Here is a 23,882-nt window from a genome sequence, read left to right on the forward strand (position 1 = left end):
AAAGTGTGAATGATCTCCTATTATTGAACTCTCTGAACATGTTTATATTGTTGGAAATGTTTTAGTTTGTTTCTTGTTAAAGTGTGAATGATCTCCTATTATTGAACTCTCTGAACATGTTTATATTGTTGGAAATGTTTTAGTTTGGATCGTGTTAAAGTGTGAATGATCTCCTATTATTGAACTCTTTGAACATGTTTATATTGTTGGAAATGTTTTAGTTTGGATCTTGTTAAAGTGTGAATGATCTCCTATTATTGAACTCTCTCAACATGTTTATATTGTTGGAAATGTTTTAGTTTGGATCTTGTTAAAGTGTGAATGATCTCCTATTATTGAACTCTCTGAACATGTTTATATTGTTGGAAATGTTTTAGTTTGGATCTTGTTAAAGTGTGAATGATCTCCTATTATTGAACTCTCTGAACATGTTTATATTGTTGGAAATGTTTTAGTTTGGATCTTGCTAAAGTGTGAATGATCTCCTATTATTGAACTCTCTGAACATGTTTATATTGTTGGAAATGTTTTAGTTTGGATCTTGTTAAAGTGTGAATGATCTCCTATTATTGAACTCTCTGAACATGTTTATATTGTTGGAAATGTTTTAGTTTGGATCTTGTTAAAGTGTGAATGATCTCTTATTATTGAACTCTCTGAACATGTTTATATTGTTGGAAATGTTTTAGTTTGGATCTTGTTAATGTGTGAATGATCTCCTATTATTGAACTCTCTGAACATGTTTATATTGATGGAAATGTTTTAGTTTGGATCTTGTTAAAGTGTGAATGATCTCCTATTATTGAACTCTCTGAACATGTTTATATTGTTGGAAATGTTTTAGTTTGTTTCTTGTTAAAGTGTGAATGATCTCCTATTATTGAACTCTCTGAACATGTTTATATTGTTGGAAATGTTTTAGTTTGGATCGTGTTAAAGTGTGAATGATCTCCTATTATTGAACTCTTTGAACATGTTTATATTGTTGGAAATGTTTTAGTTTGGATCTTGTTAAAGTGTGAATGATCTCCTATTATTGAACTCTCTCAACATGTTTATATTGTTGGAAATGTTTTAGTTTGGATCTTGTTAAAGTGTGAATGATCTCCTATTATTGAACTCTCTGAACATGTTTATATTGTTGGAAATGTTTTAGTTTGGATCTTGTTAAAGTGTGAATGATCTCCTATTATTGAACTCTCTGAACATGTTTATATTGTTGGAAATGTTTTAGTTTGGATCTTGTTAAAGTGTGAATGATCTCCTATTATTGAACTCTCTGAACATGTTTATATTGTTGGAAATGTTTTAGTTTGGATCTTGCTAAAGTGTGAATGATCTCCTATTATTGAACTCTCTCAACATGTTTATATTGTTGGAAATGTTTTAGTTTGGATCTTGTTAAAGTGTGAATGATCTCCTATTATTGAACTCTCTGAACATGTTTATATTGTTGGAAATGTTTTAGTTTGGATCTTGTTAAAGTGTGAATGATCTCCTATTATTGAACTCTCTGAACATGTTTATATTGTTGGAAATGTTTTAGTTTGAACCTTGTTAAAGTGTGAATGATCTCCTATTATTGAACTCTCTGAACATGTTTATATTGTTGGAAAAGTTTTAGTTTGGATTTTGCTAAAGTGTGAATGATCTCCTATTATTGAACTCTCTCAACATGTTTATATTGTTGGAAATGTTTTAGTTTGGATCTTGTTAAAGTGTGAATGATCTCCTATTATTGAACTCTCTGAACATGTTTATATTGTTGGAAATGTTTTAGTTTGGATCTTGCTAAAGTGTGAATGATCTCCTATTATTGAACTCTCTGAACATGTTTATATTGTTGGAAATGTTTTAGTTTGGATCTTGTTAAAGTGTGAATGATCTCCTATTATTGAACTCTCTGAACATGTTTATATTATTGGAAATGTTTTAATTTGGATCTTGCTAAAGTGTGAATGATCTCCTATTATTGAATTCTCTGAACATGTTTATATTGTTGGAAATGTTTTAGTTTGGATCTTGTTAAAGTGTGAATGATCTCCTATTATTGAACTCTCTGAACATGTTTATATTGTTGGAAATGTTTTAGTTTGGATCTTGTTAAAGTGTGAATGATCTCCTATTATTGAACTCTCTCAACATGTTTATATTGTTGGAAATGTTTTAGTTTGGATCTTGTTAAAGTGTGAATGATCTCCTATTATTGAACTCTCTGAACATGTTTATATTGTTGGAAATGTTTTAGTTTGGATCTTGTTAAAGTGTGAATGATCTCCTATTATTGAACTCTCTGAACATGTTTATATTGTTGGAAATGTTTTAGTTTGGATTTTATTAAATTGTGAATGATCTCCTATTATTGAACTCTCTGAACATGTTTATATTATTGGAAATGTTTTAGTTTGGATCTTGCTAAAGTGTGAATGATCTCCTATTATTGAACTCTCTGAACATGTTTATATTGTTGGAAATGTTTTAGTTTGGATCTTGTTAAAGTGTAAATGATCTCCTATTATTGAACTCTCTGAACATGTTTATATTATTGGAAATGTTTTAATTTGGATCTTGCTAAAGTGTGAATGATCTCCTATTATTGAATTCTCTGAACATGTTTATATTGTTGGAAATGTTTTAGTTTGGATCTTGTTAAAGTGTGAATGATCTCCTATTATTGAACTCTCTGAACATGTTTATATTGTAGGAAATGTTTTAGTTTGGATCTTGTTAAAGTGTGAATGATCTCCTATTATTGAACTCTCTGAACATGTTTATATTGTTGGAAATGTTTTAGTTTGGATTTTGTTAAAGTGTGAATGATCTCCTATTATTGAACTCTCTGAACATGTTTATATTGTTGGAAATGTTTTAGTTTGTTTCTTGTTAAAGTGTGAATGATCTCCTATTATTGAACTCTCTGAACATGTTTATATTGTTGGAAATGTTTTAGTTTGGATCGTGTTAAAGTGTGAATGATCTCCTATTATTGAACTCTTTGAACATGTTTATATTGTTGGAAATGTTTTAGTTTGGATCTTGTTAAAGTGTGAATGATCTCCTATTATTGAACTCTCTCAACATGTTTATATTGTGGGAAATGTTTTAGTTTGGATCTTGTTAAAGTGTGAATGATCTCCTATTATTGAACTCTCTGAACATGTTTATATTGTTGGAAATGTTTTAGTTTGGATCTTGTTAAAGTGTGAATGATCTCCTATTATTGAACTCTCTGAACATGTTTATATTGTTGGAAATGTTTTAGTTTGGATCTTGCTAAAGTGTGAATGATCTCCTATTATTGAACTCTCTGAACATGTTTATATTGTTGGAAATGTTTTAGTTTGGACCTTGTTAAAGTGTGAATGATCTCCTATTATTGAACTCTCTGAACATGTTTATATTGTTGGAAATGTTTTAGTTTGGATCTTGTTAAAGTGTGAATGATCTCCTATTATTGAACTCTCTGAACATGTTTATATTGTTGGAAATGTTTTAGTTTGAACCTTGTTAAAGTGTGAATGATCTCCTATTATTGAACTCTCTGAACATGTTTATATTGTTGGAAATGTTTTAGTTTGGATCTTGCTAAAGTGTGAATGATCTCCTATTATTGAACTCTCTGAACATGTTTATATTGTTGGAAATGTTCTAGTTTGGACCTTGTTAAAGTGTGGATGATCTCCTATTATTGAACTCTCTGAACATGTTTATATTATTGGAAATGTTTTAGTTTGGATTTTGTTAAAGTGTGAATGATCCCCTATTATTGAACTCTCTGAACATGTTTATATTATTGGAAATGTTTTAGTTTGGATCTTGCTAAAGTGTGAATGATCTCCTATTATTGAACTCTCTGAACATGTTTATATTGTTGGAAATGTTTTAGTTTGGATCTTGTTAAAGTGTGAATGATCTCCTATTATTGAACTCTCTGAACATGTTTATATTATTGGAAATGTTTTAATTTGGATCTTGCTAAAGTGTGAATGATCTCCTATTATTGAGTTCTCTGAACATGTTTATATTGTTGGAAATGTTTTAGTTTGGATCTTGTTAAAGTGTGAATGATCTCCTATTATTGAACTCTCTGAACATGTTTATATTGTTGGAAATGTTTTAGTTTGGATCTTGTTAAAGTGTGAATGATCTCCTATTATTGAACTCTCTCAACATGTTTATATTGTTGGAAATGTTTTAGTTTGGATCTTGTTAAAGTGTGAATGATCTCCTATTATTGAACTCTCTCAACATGTTTATATTGTTGGAAATGTTTTAGTTTGGATCTTGTTAAAGTGTGAATGATCTCCTATTATTGAACTCTCTGAACATGTTTATATTGTTGGAAATGTTTTAGTTTGGATTTTGTTAAAGTGTGAATGATCTCCTATTATTGAACTCTCTGAACATGTTTATATTATTGGAAATGTTTTAGTTTGGATCTTGTTAAAGTGTGAATGATCTCCTATTATTGAACTCTCTCAACATGTTTATATTGTGGGAAATGTTTTAGTTTGGATCTTGTTAAAGTGTGAATGATCTCCTATTATTGAACTCTCTGAACATGTTTATATTGTTGGAAATGTTTTAGTTTGGATCTTGCTAAAGTGTGAATGATCTCCTATTATTGAACTCTCTCAACATGTTTATATTGTTGGAAATGTTTTAGTTTGGATCTTGTTAAAGTGTGAATGATCTCCTATTATTGAACTCTCTGAACATGTTTATATTGTTGGAAATGTTTTAGTTTGGATCTTGTTAAAGTGTGAATGATCTCCTATTATTGAACTCTCTCAACATGTTTATATTGTGGGAAATGTTTTAGTTTGGATCTTGTTAAAGTGTGAATGATCTCCTATTATTGAACTCTCTGAACATGTTTATATTGTTGGAAATGTTTTAGTTTGGATCTTGCTAAAGTGTGAATGATCTCCTATTATTGAACTCTCTCAACATGTTTATATTGTTGGAAATGTTTTAGTTTGGATCTTGTTAAAGTGTGAATGATCTCTTATTATTGAACTCTCTGAACATGTTTATATTGTTGGAAATGTTTTAGTTTGGATCTTGTTAAAGTGTGAATGATCTCCTATTATTGAACTCTCTGAACATGTTTATATTGTTGGAAATGATTTAGTTTGAACCTTGTTAAAGTGTGAATGATCTCCTATTATTGAACTCTCTGAACATGTTTATATTGTTGGAAATGTTTTAGTTTGGATCTTGCTAAAGTGTGAATGATCTCCTATTATTGAACTCTCTGAACATGTTTATATTGTTGGAAATGTTCTAGTTTGGATTTTGTTAAAGTGTGGATGATCTCCTATTATTGAACTCTCTGAACATGTTTATATTATTGGAAATGTTTTAGTTTGGATTTTGTTAAAGTGTGAATGATCCCCTATTATTGAACTCTCTGAACATGTTTATATTATTGGAAATGTTTTAGTTTGGATCTTGCTAAAGTGTGAATGATCTCCTATTATTGAACTCTCTGAACATGTTTATATTGTTGGAAATGTTTTAGTTTGGATCTTGTTAAAGTGTGAATGATCTCCTATTATTGAACTCTCTGAACATGTTTATATTATTGGAAATGTTTTAATTTGGATCTTGCTAAAGTGTGAATGATCTCCTATTATTGAATTCTCTGAACATGTTTATATTGTTGGAAATGTTTTAGTTTGGATCTTGTTAAAGTGTGAATGATCTCCTATTATTGAACTCTCTGAACATGTTTATATTGTTGGAAATGTTTTAGTTTGGATCTTGTTAAAGTGTGAATGATCTCCTATTATTGAACTCTCTGAACATGTTTATATTGTTGGAAATGTTTTAGTTTGGATTTTGTTAAAGTGTGAATGATCTCCTATTATTGAACTCTCTCAACATGTTTATTTTGTTGGAAATGTTTTAGTTTGGATCTTGCTAAAGTGTGAATGATCTCCTATTATTGAACTCTCTGAACATGTTTATATTGTTGGAAATGTTTTAGTTTGGATTTTGTTAAAGTGTGAATGATCTCCTATTATTGAACTCTCTGAACATGTTTATATTATTGGAAATGTTTTAATTTGGATCTTGCTAAAGTGTGAATGATCTCCTATTATTGAATTCTCTGAACATGTTTATATTGTTGGAAATGTTTTAGTTTGGATCTTGTTAAAGTGTGAATGATCTCCTATTATTGAACTCTCTGAACATGTTTATATTATTGGAAATGTTTTAATTTGGATCTTGCTAAAGTGTGAATGATCTCCTATTATTGAATTCTCTGAACATGTTTATATTGTTGGAAATGTTTTAGTTTGGATCTTGTTAAAGTGTGAATGATCTCCTATTATTGAACTCTCTGAACATGTTTATATTGTTGGAAATGTTTTAGTTTGGATCTTGTTAAAGTGTGAATGATCTCCTATTATTGAACTCTCTGAACATGTTTATATTGTAGGAAATGTTTTAGTTTGGATCTTGTTAAAGTGTGAATGATCTCCTATTATTGAACTCTCTGAACATGTTTATATTGTTGGAAATGTTTTAGTTTGGATCTTGTTAAAGTGTGAATGATCTCCTATTATTGAACTCTCTGAACATGTTTATATTGTTGGAAATGTTTTAGTTTGTTTCTTGTTAAAGTGTGAATGATCTCCTATTATTGAACTCTCTGAACATGTTTATATTGTTGGAAATGTTTTAGTTTGGATCTTGTTAAAGTGTGAATGATCTCCTATTATTGAACTCTCTGAACATGTTTATATTGTTGGAAATGTTTTAGTTTGGATCTTGTTAAAGTGTGAATGATCTCCTATTATTGAACTCTCTGAACATGTTTATATTGTTGGAAATGTTTTAGTTTGGATCTTGCTAAAGTGTGAATGATCTCCTATTATTGAACTCTCTCAACATGTTTATATTGTTGGAAATGTTTTAGTTTGGATCTTGTTAAAGTGTGAATGATCACCTATTATTGAACTCTCTGAACATGTTTATATTGTTGGAAATGTTTTAGTTTGGATCTTGTTAAAGTGTGAATGATCTCCTATTATTGAACTCTCTGAACATGTTTATATTGTTGGAAATGTTTTAGTTTGGATCTTGCTAAAGTGTGAATGATCTCCTATTATTGAACTCTCTGAACATGTTTATATTGTTGGAAATGTTCTAGTTTGGATTTTGTTAAAGTGTGGATGATCTCCTATTATTGAACTCTCTGAACATGTTTATATTATTGGAAATGTTTTAGTTTGGATTTTGTTAAAGTGTGAATGATCCCCTATTATTGAACTCTCTGAACATGTTTATATTATTGGAAATGTTTTAGTTTGGATCTTGCTAAAGTGTGAATGATCTCCTATTATTGAACTCTCTGAACATGTTTATATTGTTGGAAATGTTTTAGTTTGGATCTTGTTAAAGTGTGAATGATCTCCTATTATTGAACTCTCTGAACATGTTTATATTATTGGAAATGTTTTAATTTGGATCTTGCTAAAGTGTGAATGATCTCCTATTATTGAACTCTCTGAACATGTTTATATTGTTGGAAATGTTTTAGTTTGGATCTTGTTAAAGTGTGAATGATCTCCTATTATCAAACTCTCTGAACATGTTTATATTGTTGGAAATGTTTTAGTTTGGATCTTGTTAAAGTGTGAATGATCTCCTATTATTGAACTCTCTAAACATGTTTATATTGTTGGAAATGTTTTAGTTTGGACCTTGTTAAAGTGTGAATGATCTCCTATTATTGAACTCTCTGAACATGTTTATATTGTTGGAAATGTTTTAGTTTGGATCTTGTTAAAGTGTGAATGATCTCCTATTATTGAACTCTCTAAACATGTTTATATTGTTGGAAATGTTTTAGTTTGGACCTTGTTAAAGTGTGAATGATCTCCTATTATTGAACTCTCTGAACATGTTTATATTGTTGGAAATGTTTTAGTTTGGATCTTGCTAAAGTGTGAATGATCTCCTATTATTGAACTCTCTGAACATGTTTATATTATTGGAAATGTTTTAGTTTGGATTTTGTTAAAGTGTGAATGATCCCCTATTATTGAACTCTCTGAACATGTTTATATTATTGGAAATGTTTTAGTTTGGATTTTGTTAAAGTGTGAATGATCCCCTATTATTGAACTCTCTGAACATGTTTATATTATTGGAAATGTTTTAATTTGGATCTTGCTAAAGTGTGAATGATCTCCTATTATTGAATTCTCTGAACATGTTTATATTGTGGGAAATGTTTTAGTTTGGATCTTGTTAAAGTGTGAATGATCTCCTATTATCAAACTCTCTGAACATGTTTATATTGTTGGAAATGTTTTAGTTTGGATCTTGTTAAAGTGTGAATGATCTCCTATTATTGAACTCTCTGAACATGTTTATATTGTTGGAAATGTTTTAGTTTGGACCTTGTTAAAGTGTGAATGATCTCCTATTATTGAACTCTCTGAACATGTTTATATTATTGGAAATGTTTTAATTTGGATCTTGCTAAAGTGTGAATGATCTCCTATTATTGAATTCTCTGAACATGTTTATATTGTTGGAAATGTTTTAGTTTGGATCTTGTTAAAGTGTGAATGATCTCCTATTATTGAACTCTCTGAACATGTTTATATTGTTGGAAATGTTTTAGTTTGGATCTTGTTAAAGTGTGAATGATCTCCTATTATCAAACTCTCTGAACATGTTTATATTGTTGGAAATGTTTTAGTTTGGATCTTGTTAAAGTGTGAATGATCTCCTATTATTGAACTCTCTGAACATGTTTATATTGTTGGAAATGTTTTAGTTTGGACCTTGTTAAAGTGTGAATGATCTCCTATTATTGAACTCTCTGAACATGTTTATATTGTTGGAAATGTTTTAGTTTGGACCTTGTTAAAGTGTGAATGATCTCCTATTATTGAACTCTCTGAACATGTTTATATTGTTGGAAATGTTTTAGTTTGGATCTTGCTAAAGTGTGAATGATCTCCTATTATTGAACTCTCTGAACATGTTTATATTGTTGGAAATGTTCTAGTTTGGATTTTGTTAAAGTGTGAATGATCTCCTATTATTGAACTCTCTGAACATGTTTATATTGTTGGAAATGTTTTAGTTTGGATCTTGTTAAAGTGTGAATGATCTCCTATTATTGAACTCTCTGAACATGTTTATATTGTTGGAAATGTTTTAGCTTGGATCTTGTTAAAGTGTGAATGATCTCCTATTATTGAACTCTTTGAACATGTTTATATTGTTGGAAATGTTTTAGCTTGGATCTTGTTAAAGTGTGAATGATCTCCTATTATTGAACTTTTTGAACATGTTTATATTGTTGGAAATGTTTTAGTTCATTTATGTTACTTGAAGCATTTAAGAAAGGGACTGGAGCTCCAGACTAAAAGTCAAATATAGACAAAGATTTGTGTATTATTTGAACTAAACATACAATTTGGAACAAGAACACAAAAAACAAAAAAAAACGTCTTTAGAAGTTTAATGCTGAAAACATAGAGTAAACAGCAGGAATATTTTAAGACTTTTGTTTGGCTAGAGGATGTACATTAAAGAGAGAAATACAAGTTTTAGTAAAATAATGATATGTCTCGAGAGTTCAGGTCTGGTGCTGATGCTGGCTTCTCTACTAACAAGCCATTTAAAAACGTTTGTGGTGGCTTGTTTAGAGGCACTTTGGAATGTCGTAATATCTTGCTAAATTTTCAACGTATACAGAAAGAGAAAGTAACTTTCATCTGTTTCAAAACTCACTCTACTTTTCCAACGCTAAAGAGCTGTTTTCATTTCTTCGTGTTCTTTCTATTCCAAAGTACTTTGTTTTTTAAGTTTTACAATGTTGCAGTTGATACATAGCAAACTATAATTAGAAAATCTAAAGAATGTTTTCGGGTTCCTCTCAAGAGTCGGTTTATCAAATGTTTGTTTGTCTGTTTTGAATTTTGCGCAAAGCTACTCGAGGGCTATCTGTACTAGCTGTCCCTAATTTAGCAGTGTAAGACTAGAGGGAAGGCAGCTAGTCACCACCACCCATCGCCTACTCTTGGGCTACTATTTTACTAACGAATAGTGGGATTGACCGTCACATTATAATGCCCCTACGGCTGAAAGGGCGAGCATGTTTTGTGCGACCGGGATTCGAACCCACGACCCTCGAATTACGAGTCGAACACCTTAACACTTGGCCATGCCGGGCCCGTTTATTAAATGACCCACAGTTATAGATTATGTGAAAAGATCTATTTCTTGAAAATTATTTTTAAATATTTTAGAACAAAAAGTATATTCAAAATTCTAGCTTAAAATATGAAAGCCAACTTACAAACATGTTGTTTTTAAAGTATAAAAATCAAAAAGAGATATTATTGGGTTTTTTTCTAGTGGCAAGTACGTGAACTATTTATTTTGTAAATAACAAAACTTCAAAGTATCAATATCTTGTTAAATGAAACATTTAAACTCTTGTTGGCAGTGATACGAATACTAGCATATGACTCTGAGCAAAACAATATTGTAGTGAAAAAGAGATGATTATGTTGATACACAAAGTCATATGAATTATCCATATCTACCATAAGTATGTATATAGCTTTATATGTACCTGAAAATGTGTATTGTTTTATATGCACCTAAGGATGTGTATTGTTTTATATGCACCTAAGGATGAGTATTGTTTTGTATGTACTTAAAAATGTGTATTCTTTTATATGTATGTACCTCAGGGTGTATATTGCTTTATTTGTACCTAAGGATGAGTATTGTTTTGTATGTACCTAAAAATGTGTATTCTTTTATATGTATAAGGATGTGTATTACTTGAAAAGTATTTTATTCAGTTTTAATTGTTTAGTTATATTCCTATAATCTCTCAGTATTGTTGAAATTGAGATTAAATATCTATATATCCAAAAATGTTACAAATATACACAGGCTTTCATTGGGTGTCCTAACTTTTTCACATGACTGTACCTAAGGATGTTTATTGATTTACATGTACCTAAGGATGTGTATTGGTTTATATGTACCTAAGAATGTATATGTTTCTTTATATGTACCTAAGGATGTGTATGTTTCTTTATATGTACCTAAGGATGTGTATTGATTTATATGTACCTAAGGATGTATATGTTTCTTTATATGTACCTAAGGATGTATATGTTTCTTTATATGTACCTAAGGATGTATATGTTTCTTTATATGTACCTAAGGATGTGTATTGATTTATATGTACCTAAGGATGTGTGTTTCTTTATATGTACCTAAGGATGTATGTGTTTCTTTATATGTACCTAAGGATGTGTATTGATTTATATGTACCTAAGGATGTGTATTGGTTTATATGTACCTAAGGATGTGTATGTTTCTTTATATGTACCTAAGGATGTATATGTTTCTTTATATGTACCTAAGGATGTATATGTTTCTTTATATGTACCTAAGGATGTATATGTTTCTTTATATGTACCTAAGGATGTGTATTGATTTATATGTACCTAAGGATGTGTATGTTTCTTTATATGTACCTAAGGATGTGTATTGATTTATATGTACCTAAGGATGTATATGTTTCTTTATATGTACCTAAGGATGTGTATGTTTCTTTATATGTACCTAAGGATGTGTATTGATTTATATGTACCTAAGGATGTGTATTGATTTATATGTACCTAAGGATGTGTATGTTTCTTTATATGTACCTAAGGATGTGTATTGATTTATATGTACCTAAGGATGTGTATTGATTTATATGTACCTAAGGATGTGTATGTTTCTTTATATGTACCTAAGGATGTGTATTGATTTATATGTACCTAAGGATGTGTATTGATTTATATGTACCTAAGGATGTATATTGATTTATATGTACCTAAGGATGTATATGTTTCTTTATATGTACCTAAGGATGTGTATTGGTTTATATGTACCTAAGAATGTATAGTGCGGTATGTGGAGAGAAGATATTATACCATTCATTGGTTTTCCAAGAACCTTGTAAGGAATAATCCAACGTTGGTATTTGAACTATGCCAAAAGAACGTCTTTTCACTAATCTTACGTGTGTTTTTTTTATTCCTACCTTCCACACTCACTAGCTCACATCCTGAATTATCTTCTTGTTTGGACAAGAAACCAAACAAATCCCACATGTGCCTTCTTCTCTGAAAGAATGTTGTTTTTAAAGTTTGGAATAACAAGAGACTTGGGATTTGTTAGGTTTCGTTAGTTTGTCTTTAAAAATTGATATTTCAATAGAAAAATAAGAGAATTACATGGGATTTATATTAAACGAAATGAATAAAAGACACAACTAATGTAATTCTAACACTTATTTTCTTCTGACATGTTTTATTTGCATATAAATATAAGCGAGTATTGAAAATGTCAACAACACACAAAATATCCAACTGTCGCTTTCATCCAATACAAAGTTTGTCTAAACTAACAACTATTAAATAAAAAACTAGTTTTAACCGTAGAATTATATAATGGTTTTGGTTAGTTTTGAATTTCGCTCAAAACTGCACAAGCCGTCCCTAATTTAGCAGTGTAAGACTAGAGAGAAGGCAGCGAGTCGTCACCACCCACCACCAACTTTAGACTACTCCTTTACCAACGAATTGTGGGATTGACTGTCAATTTATAACGTCCCCTCAACGTTTGGTGGGACGGGTATCCGAATCTGTAACACTCAGATTACAAGTCAAACGCCCTAACTACCTGGATATGCCAGGCAAAAATTTAAATATATGCATTTTTTAAAACTGCGTGACGATTTATAAATTAATGATAATTTTGCATAATGAAGTTCTGTAAATTTGTATTAGTGATAATTTAACAGAAATAAATTATATCAGAGTTGTAGCTCTTGTTGTTGTAATTCTGGTTGTTGTTGCTGTAGATTCCTTGAAACGTCTTCATTATTTCCTAAATCTTTGTAATTGATGACAAAGCAGTGAGATAATTAATGAGTAAATACATACACCTATGTAATCACAATCGCAGCGCAATGTATCAAAAGTAGTGGATATATAAACAAAGAAACGCTTTTCCCGGCCACTAGTAATTTTCATTAAAATGATTTTCGACTGTCATGACATGGGTAAGATTCATATTGTCGCATCGGATCATGCTTTGTCAAACGATTGAGCTTGGCAATGAAGTGTATTGTTTAATCCAAAAGGCTTCATCGTTATATTTTCATGCACGAAGCATACCAATCATCCGTGATTGCTTTCCATAATCCATCTTTTGGTTGAAAACGGTAATTTTCAGTGTACTGGTTTTGACAGTCTGATCGCACAAAAATCCATTGGTGCTGTGGCGGGCGCCTTGACTTGCTTGTCTTTATACGGAAGAGCATGGTTTCGTTATCCATGGTTTCATGGAAGAGCTGGTTTCATTATCCAGCTGCTTGAGATATACGAAGGTTGAAAGGAGGTTATGACTGAAAGTTATCTTATCAATCTTATACCTATTGGTTACTTTTTCTGATAGATATTTTACCAGTTTGTTTTGCACACTGATGCCTTTAGCACGTGAATGGCTTTGCCATTAACCTCTGTGTTCATGGATTTGTTGCAGAACAACAGTCTTTAATTAATACAATGATTGCTTGCTATAGGTTTCTTTCTCTATGGTTCTGATGTCCCAAGTTTATCCATATTCTTTGGTTTCCTTTGTGGTTAAGTACAAAGAATACCTCGTGATTGAAAATCCTAAACTTCTGAGCTGAATATATTTTTATAGTCGAGTATATGAATATTTTACATAACAAATGGCTTTTTTTACACACTTATTCCAAAAACCGATCAGTTTTCGGTAACGTCACACTACTTAAGCAATGCCAAACAACGTCAAAAATCTATCTACGGTAAATGATGGATGCTCCACTGAGGCATTATATAGGTTGCGACTGTCATGTTACTTGCTAATTATCAAATGTAAATCCGGTTTAATATAGCATATATATGTTTAATTTTTTGAAAACACTGTGGCTATGACCAAACGTGTTTTTTTATCATATTATAGTGCTTGTCTTGCCTGACTCTGGAAAAATATACCAACGATTTTTTATCATGATTACAATAAATCATGATTAGACTTTTACACTTTTGTCCATTTCTATTAATCACAGTGGTTACGAAGTTTATTTGATTGAAAGAGAAGAAAACTGTAGACACAAGAACATAAGCATATTAAATCAAGCACAGAAAAAGACTATACGTATAAGTGATTCAAAACGTTTCTTTGCGTCATAGAACACGACTTCTTTGCTCAAGGTATGGCGTCTGTTGCAGTCATGAATTTTTCAGAGGTTTGTGACGACACTTTCCGTGGCCAGAAAGGTACTATAAAGTTCGGAAGGCTGGATCCTTAATAATAGATAAAGTTGGTCCCCTAAATCAAGTTATCCTTTTTAGAAATCTCGCACTAACCTGAAATCACCAAAAATGAGAAGTAAAGACATCAATGGACAGCCGGATGAGACGGTGGGAAAGTTACTACCAGAAGCAGTGGATATATATTTTTAATTTCTAAGAGTAAAATGTCTAGTGAAACAATACATAGATTAGATAGATTTTCTGGCAAACCAGAAAAGAATAAACATCAGTGGAAAGGGGTCGAGTACCTAATGTTAAAACAATTTTCAATATGTATATAGGCAACTCAGTGGCAACCACAACCAAAATAAATTTGTGTTGCATTTATGAGAACTGTATTTTCCCGTTTACTGACGTTACCTTGGTGATGAGGTGCTTTGATTGTTTGTTTGTTTGTTTTTTAATTTCGAGCAAAGCTACACGAGGGCTATCTGCGCTAGCCGTCCATAATTTAGCAGTGTAAGAGTAGAGGGATGGCAGGTAGTCATCACCACCCACCGACAATTTTTGGGCTACTCTATTACCAACGAATAGCGGGATTCACTGTAAATTTATAACGCCCCCACGGCTGAAAGGGTGGTGCAACGGTGATTCGAACCCGCGACTCCTCAGATTACGAGTCGAACGCCCTAACTTACCTGGACATGCGGAGCCGAGGTGATGCTACTGGAATTGATCTCTTTGTACAAGGGGTATGTAACAGCCCTTTATGCCTCAAGATATTCGTACACTCAACTCATAAACCTGTGCTCAAAAAGAAGTCATACAAGTTCTAAAAGGAAACATCTCTGATACTTAAAGACATTGAATAAAAAGGATAGATTAATTTTGTGAGAGACAGACCATCCAGAAAGAGACTCGCAAGAAGTCGAACGTCTCGAGCAGATGGAGACTGGAACATTTATGTACTTACGTAACGATCAAGGTACAGGACATAGTGCTTATTGATTTCTGTACGACCGGACTATTGAAATGGCTGTTGGGAAACCGTTGTCCTCTTATACTGCATGACATATGGAAAGGGAGGAGTGAGTGGGACATTTGGACATGACAGTCTTACGACGGAGTATTTGGAATGGAAACCACACTACAGAAATATTCCGAATATACACTTCCGTCAGATAGAGTTGACCAAAAGCAGCCACACGGATTCTAACGATTTGAAGAAGACTCAGAAATAGTGTCCGTATAAAGCACTAAACACTTTGCATAGTATAATAAAAATAAATACAATGAACTCAGTTAGAAAGAATACATAATATAATATAATATAATATATCTCGGAAGACCGAGATATATTGAATGTTATAGCAATAATGATAATGGGAAATAAATATTGAAAAATAAAAATAAAGTCAAAAAGTGTATCAATATAAGAACATTTTGAACAAGAACTAGAAGGAAAAAGTAGAAAGACAACTTCAAGTAGATTTAGACCTATTATTCAAAAGGGAGAGAGCAAAGGCGAAGAAAATATAGAAGAGTTTGTTTTTTTGAATTTCGCGCAAAGCTACTCAAGGGCTATCTGCGCTAGCCGTCCCTAATTTTGCAGTGTAAGACTAGAGGGAAGGTAGCTAGTCATCACCACCCATCGCTAACTCTTGGGCTACTTTTTTACCAACAAATAGTGGGATTGACCGTCACTTTATAAAGCCCTCACGGCTGAAAGGGCGAGCATGTTTGATGGGACGGGGATTCGAACCCGAGACCCTCGGATTACGAGTCGAACGCCTTAACACGCTTGGCCATGACGGACCCATATAGAAGAGAAATTATATTTCTGATGAGGCAATAGAAAGCTGTTAATAATAACAATTTGAAATAAAGTCTAAGTTTAATATATCCTGATTATGAATAATTAGATGAAATGAATGACATGTAGAATTTTGAGATAAAACTTGATAAACATGAGACGTAAAAAATAAAGTAGTGAAACATGAAACATACCTTGTTTTAACCATAAGGCTACATAACGGACTATCTGCTCTCTATTCACTGCAGGAATTGAATCTCTGGAAGTCTATTAACTTACTACTGACCCATCGGAGAACCAGAAAGAAGAAATACAAAAACAACTAATGAAAACTTCAAACAGAATGGAATTAATCAATGGATCAAAATGCAAAACAAAAGATAAGACGGAAAACTTGAATGAAAATAAGCAGAGCAAGTAACAAAAAATCGAGAGAAGCGGTGGAAACATATATATGAAAATTAGAGAACGAATTAAATGTGGGATATGGAAAGTTTGTTATAATGAGATGATTCCACGACTGCCAAGTTTGTAACAGAAAGCTAACATATGTGTAATAGAGAGCTATTAAGTGTGTCGTAGAAAGCTACAACGTGTGTGATAGATGATCTTTGAGTATATAATAGAAGGCTACTGGGTATTTCATAAATATTCGTCAAATGCGTCACACGAAGTTACTATAAAATGTGCAATATAAAACTGCTATGTGTCTGATAGAATACTTATTAGATGTATAATAAAAGACTTCTAAGTATGTAATAGAATGCTGTTTAGATGTAGAACAAAATACTGCTAAATATGTAATAGAAAACCGGTTATATGAATAATAAAAGAATACTAAATATGTAATAGAACTCTGGTTAAATGTATAATAAAAGACTGCTAAATATGTAGCAGAATACTGGTTAGATGTGGAACAAAAGACTGCTAAGTATGTAATAGAATACTGGTTAGATGTGCAATAAAAGCCTTCTAAGTATGTAATAGAATACTGGATACATGTGGAATAAAAGACTGCTAGGTATGTAAGAGAATACTGGTTAGATGTGGAATAAAAGACTGCTCATTATGTAATAAATACTGGTAAGATATGGAATAAAACACTTCTAAATATGTAATAGAATACTGGTAAGATGTGCAATAAAAGACTTCTAAGTATGTAATAGAATACTGGTAAGATGTGGGATAAAAGACTGCTAGCTATGTAATGGAATACTGGTAAGATGTGGAATAAAAGACTGCTAGCTATGTAATGGAATACTGGTAAGATGTGGGATAAAAGACTGTTAGCTATGTAATGGAATACTGGTAAGATGTGGAATAAAAGACTGCTAGCTATGTAATGGAATACTGGTAAGATGTGGAATAAAAGACTGCTAGCTATGTAATGGAATACTGTAAGATGTGGAATAAAAGACTGCTAGCTATGTAATGGAATTCTGGTAAGATGTGGAATAAAAGACTGCTAGCTATGTAATAAAATACTGGTAAGATGTGGAATAAAAGACTGCTAGCTATGTAATGGAATACTGGTAAGATGTGGAATAAAAGACTGCTAGCTATGTAACAGAATACTGGTAAGATGTGGAATAAAAGACTGCTAGCGATGTAATGGAATACTGGTTAGATGTGGAATAAAAGACTGCTAGCTATGTAACAGAATACTGGTAAGATGTGGAATAAAAGACTGCTAGCTATGTAATGGAATACTGGTAAGATGTGGAATAAAAGACTGCTAGCTATGTAATGGAATACTGGTAAGATGTTGAATAAAAGACTGCTAGCTATGTAATGGAATACTGGTAAGATGTGGAATAAAAGACTGCTAGCTATGTAATAAAATACTGGTAAGATGTGGAATAAAAGACTGCTAGCTATGTAATGGAATACTGGTAAGATGTGGAATAAAAGACTGCTAGCTATGTAATGGAATACTGGTAAGATGTGGAATAAAAGACTGCTAGCTATGTAATGGAATACTGTAAGATATGGAATAAAAGACTGCTAGCTATGTAATGGAATTCTGGTAAGATGTGGAATAAAAGACTGCTAGCTATGTAATAAAATACTGGTAAGATGTGGAATAAAAGACTGCTAGCTATGTAATGGAATACTGGTAAGATGTGGAATAAAAGACTGCTAGCTATGTAACAGAATACTGGTAAGATGTGGAATAAAAGACTGCTAGCTATGTAATGGAATACTGGTTAGATGTGGAATAAAAGACTGCTAGCTATGTAATAGAATACTGGTAAGATGTGGAATAAAAGACTGCTAGCTATGTAATGGAATACTGGTAAGATGTGGAATAAAAGACTGCTAGCTATGTAATGGAATACTGGTTAGATGTTGAATAAAAGACTGCTAGCTATGTAATAGAATACTGGTAAGATGTGGAATAAAAGACTGCTAGCTATGTAATGGAATACTGGTAAGATGTGGAATAAAAGACTGCTAGCTATGTAATGGAATACTGTAAGATATGGAATAAAAGACTGCTAGCTATGTAATGGAATTCTGGTAAGATGTGGAATAAAAGACTGCTAGCTATGTAATAAAATACTGGTAAGATGTGGAATAAAAGACTGCTAGCTATGTAATGGAATACTGGTAAGATGTGGAATAAAAGACTGCTAGCTATGTAACAGAATACTGGTAAGATGTGGAATAAAAGACTGCTAGCGATGTAATGGAATACTGGTTAGATGTGGAATAAAAGACTGCTAGCTATGTAACAGAATACTGGTAAGATGTGGAATAAAAGACTGCTAGCTATGTAATGGAATACTGGTAAGATGTGGAATAAAAGACTGCTAGCTATGTAATGGAATACTGGTAAGATGTTGAATAAAAGACTGCTAGCTATGTAATGGAATACTGGTAAGATGTGGAATAAAAGACTGCTAGCTATGTAATGGAATACTGGTTAGATGTGGAATAAAAGACTGCTAGCTATGTAATAGAATACTGGTAAGATGTGGAATAAAAGACTGCTAGCTATGTAACAGAATACTGGTAAGATGTGGAATAAAAGACTGCTAGCTATGTAACAGAATACTGGTAAGATGTGAAGTAAGAGACTGCTAGCTATGTAATGGAATACTGGTAAGATGCGGAATAAAAGACTGCTAGCTATGTAACAGAATACTGGTAAGATGCGGAATAAAAGACTGCTAGCTATGTAATGGAATACTGGTAAGATGTGGAATTAAAGACTGCTAGCTATGTAACAGAATACTGGTAAAATGTGGAATAAAAGACTGCTAGCTATGTAAAAAATACTGGTAAGATGTGGAATAAAAGACTGCTAGCTAAGTAATGGAATAATGGTTAGATGTGGAACAAAAGACTGCTAGCTATGTAACAGAATACTGGTAAGATGTGGAATAAAAGACTGCTAGCTAAGTAATGGAATAATGGTTAGATGTGGAACAAAAGACTGCTAGCTATGTAACAGAATACTGGTAAGATGTGGAATAAAAGACTGCTAGCTATGTAACAGAATACTGGTAAGATGTGGAATAAAAGACTGCTAGCTAAGTAATGGAATAATGGTTAGATGTGGAACAAAAGACTGCTAGCTATGTAACAGAATACTGGTAAGATGTGGAATAAAAGACTGCTAGCTAAGTAATGGAATAATGGTTAGATGTGGAACAAAAGACTGCTAGCTGTGTAACAGAATACTGGTAAGATGTGGAATAAGAGACTGCTAGCTATGTAACAGAATATTGGTAAGATGCGGAATAAAAGACTGCTAGCTATGTAACAGAATACTGGTAAGATGCGGAATAAAAGACTGCTAGCTATGTAATGGAATACTGGTAAAATGTGGAATAAAAGACTGCTAGCTATGTAAAAAAATACTGGTAAGATGTGGAATAAAAGACTGCTAGCTAAGTAATGGAATAATGGTTAGATGTGGAACAAAAGACCGCTAGCTATGTAACAGAATACTGGTAAGATGTGGAATAAGAGACTGCTAGCTATGTAACAGAATACTGGTAAGATGTGGAATAAAAGACTGCTAGCTAAGTAATGGAATAATGGTTAGATGTGGAACAAAAGACTGCTAGCTATGTAACAGAATACTGGTAAGATGTGGAATAAAAGACTGCTAGCTATGTAACAGAATACTGGTAAGATGTGGAATAAAAGACTGCTAGCTAAGTAATGGAATAATGGTTAGATGTGGAACAAAAGACTGCTAGCTATGTAACAGAATACTGGTAAGATGTGGAATAAAAGACTGCTAGCTATGTAACAGAATACTGGTAAGATGTGGAACAAAAGACTGCTAGCTATGTAACAGAATACTGGTAAGATGTGGAATAAAAGACTGCTAGCTATGTAAAAAATACTGGTAAGATGTGGAATAAAAGACTGCTAGCTATGTAATGGAATTCTGGTAAGATGTGGAATAAAAGACTGCTAGCTATGTAATGGAATTCTGGTAAGATGTGGAATAAAAGACTGCTAGCTATGTAACAGAATACTGGTAAGATGTGGAATAAAAGACTGCTAGCTAAGTAATGGAATAATGGTTAGATGTGGAACAAAAGACTGCTAGCTATGTAACAGAATACTGGTAAGATGTGGAATAAAAGACTGCTAGCTATGTAACAGAATACTGGTAAGATGTGGAACAAAAGACTGCTAGCTATGTAACAGAATACTGGTAAGATGTGGAATAAAAGACTGCTAGCTATGTAACAGAATACTGGTAAGATGTGGAATAAAAGACTGCTAGCTATGTAACAGAATACTGGTAAGATGTGGAATAAAAGACTGCTAGCTATGTAATGGAATACTGGTAAGATGTGGAATAAAAGACTGCTAGCTATGTAACAGAATACTGGTAAGATGTGGAATAAAAGACTGCTAGCGATGTAATGGAATACTGGTTAGATGTGGAACAAAAGACTGCTAGCTATGTAACAGAATACTGGTAAGATGTGGAATAAAAGACTGCTAGCTATGTAACAGAATACTGGTAAGATGTGGGATAAAAGACTGCTAGCTATGTAACAGAATACTGGTAAGATGTGGAACAAAAGACTGCTAGCTATGTAACAGAATACTGGTAAGATGTGGAATAAAAGACTGCTAGGTATGTAATGGAATTCTGGTAAGATGTGGAATAAAAGACTGCTAGCTATGTAATGGAATTCTGGTAAGATGTGGAATAAAAGACTGCTAGCTATGTAACAGAATACTGGTAAGATGTGGAATAAAAGACTGCTAGCTAAGTAATGGAATAATGGTTAGATGTGGAATAAAAGACTGCTAGCTATGTAATGGAATACTGGTAAGATGTGGAATAAAAGACTGCTAGCTATGTAATGGAATACTGTAAGATGTGGAATAAAAGACTGCTAGCTATGTAATGGAATTCTGGTAAGATGTGGAATAAAAGACTGCTAGCTATGTAATAAAATACTGGTAAGATGTGGAATAAAAGACTGCTAGCTATGTAATGGAATACTGGTAAGATGTGGAATAAAAGACTGCTAGCTATGTAATGGAATACTGGTAAGATGTGGAATAAAAGACTGCTAGCGATGTAATGGAATACTGGTTAGATGTGGAATAAAAGACTGCTAGCTATGTAACAGAATACTGGTAAGATGTGGAATAAAAGACTGCTAGCTATGTAATGGAATACTGGTAAGATGTGGAATAAAAGACTGCTAGCTATGTAATGGAATACTGGTAAGATGTTGAATAAAAGACTGCTAGCTATGTAATGGAATACTGGTAAGATGTGGAATAAAAGACTGCTAGCTATGTAATGGAATACTGGTTAGATGTGGAATAAAAGACTGCTAGCTATGTAATAGAATACTGGTAAGATGTGGAATAAAAGACTGCTAGCTATGTAATGGAATACTGGTAAGATGTGGAATAAAAGACTGCTAGCTATGTAATGGAATACTGTAAGATATGGAATAAAAGACTGCTAGCTATGTAATGGAATTCTGGTAAGATGTGGAATAAAAGACTGCTAGCTATGTAATAAAATACTGGTAAGATGTGGAATAAAAGACTGCTAGCTATGTAACAGAATACTGGTAAGATGCGGAATAAAAGACTGCTAGCTATGTAATGGAATACTGGTAAAATGTGGAATAAAAGACTGCTAGCTATGTAAAAAATACTGGTAAGATGTGGAATAAAAGACTGCTAGCTAAGTAATGGAATAATGGTTAGATGTGGAACAAAAGACTGCTAGCTATGTAACAGAATACTGGTAAGATGTGGAATAAGAGACTGCTAGCTATGTAACAGAATACTGGTAAGATGTGGAATAAAAGACTGCTAGCTAAGTAATGGAATAATGGTTAGATGTGGAACAAAAGACTGCTAGCTATGTAACAGAATACTGGTAAGATGTGGAATAAAAGACTGCTAGCTATGTAACAGAATACTGGTAAGATGTGGAATAAAAGACTGCTAGCTAAGTAATGGAATAATGGTTAGATGTGGAACAAAAGACTGCTAGCTATGTAACAGAATACTGGTAAGATGTGGAATAAAAGACTGCTAGCTATGTAACAGAATACTGGTAAGATGTGGAACAAAAGACTGCTAGCTATGTAACAGAATACTGGTAAGATGTGGAATAAAAGACTGCTAGCTATGTAAAAAATACTGGTAAGATGTGGAATAAAAGACTGCTAGCTATGTAATGGAATTCTGGTAAGATGTGGAATAAAAGACTGCTAGCTATGTAATGGAATTCTGGTAAGATGTGGAATAAAAGACTGCTAGCTATGTAACAGAATACTGGTAAGATGTGGAATAAAAGACTGCTAGCTAAGTAATGGAATAATGGTTAGATGTGGAACAAAAGACTGCTAGCTATGTAACAGAATACTGGTAAGATGTGGAATAAAAGACTGCTAGCTATGTAACAGAATACTGGTAAGATGTGTGGAACAAAAGACTGCTAGCTATGTAACAGAATACTGGTAAGATGTGGAATAAAGACTGCTAGCTATGTAACAGAATACTGGTAAGATGTGGAATAAAAGACTGCTAGCTATGTAACAGAATACTGGTAAGATGTGGAATAAAAGACTGCTAGCTATGTAATGGAATACTGGTAAGATGTGGAATAAAAGACTGCTAGCTATGTAACAGAATACTGGTAAGATGTGGAATAAAAGACTGCTAGCGATGTAATGGAATACTGGTTAGATGTGGAACAAAAGACTGCTAGCTATGTAACAGAATACTGGTAAGATGTGGAATAAAAGACTGCTAGCTATGTAACAGAATTTTGGTAAGATGTGGGATAAAAGACTGCTAGCTATGAAACAGAATACTGGTAAGATGTGGAACAAAAGACTGCTAGCTATGTAGCAGAATACTGGTAAGATGTGGAATAAAAGACTGCTAGGTATGTAATGGAATTCTGGTAAGATGTGGAATAAAAGACTGCTAGCTATGTAATGGAATTCTGGTAAGATGTGGAATAAAAGACTGCTAGCTATGTAACAGAATACTGGTAAGATGTGGAATAAAAGACTGCTAGCTAAGTAATGGAATAATGGTTAGATGTGGAATAAAAGACTGCTAGCTATGTAATGGAATACTGGTAAGATGTGGAATAAAAGACTGCTAGCTATGTAATGGAATACTGTAAGATGTGGAATAAAAGACTGCTAGCTATGTAATGGAATTCTGGTAAGATGTGGAATAAAAGACTGCTAGCTATGTAATAAAATACTGG

The 23,882-nt window shown here is 32.5% G+C and overlaps 1 long non-coding RNA gene across 3 annotated transcripts in view; it reads left to right on the forward strand.

The window, feature by feature from the left end:
* Positions 1–23,882, forward strand: part of LOC143231888 (uncharacterized) — a 54,302-nt gene that overhangs the window by 22,311 nt on the left and 8,109 nt on the right. The window contains exon 3 of one of the 3 annotated variants that reach the window (XR_013017273.1): positions 16,396–17,205. The exons of the other annotated variants lie outside the window; for them this stretch is intronic. This is a non-coding gene — a long non-coding RNA (uncharacterized LOC143231888). Of the gene's footprint in view, positions 1–16,395; positions 17,206–23,882 lie in introns of those variants that run through there. 3 annotated transcript variants of the gene reach the window in all.

This window comes from Tachypleus tridentatus, chromosome 11, assembly GCF_004210375.1.
Source record: "Tachypleus tridentatus isolate NWPU-2018 chromosome 11, ASM421037v1, whole genome shotgun sequence".
Taxonomy (NCBI): Eukaryota; Metazoa; Arthropoda; class Merostomata; order Xiphosura; family Limulidae; genus Tachypleus; species Tachypleus tridentatus.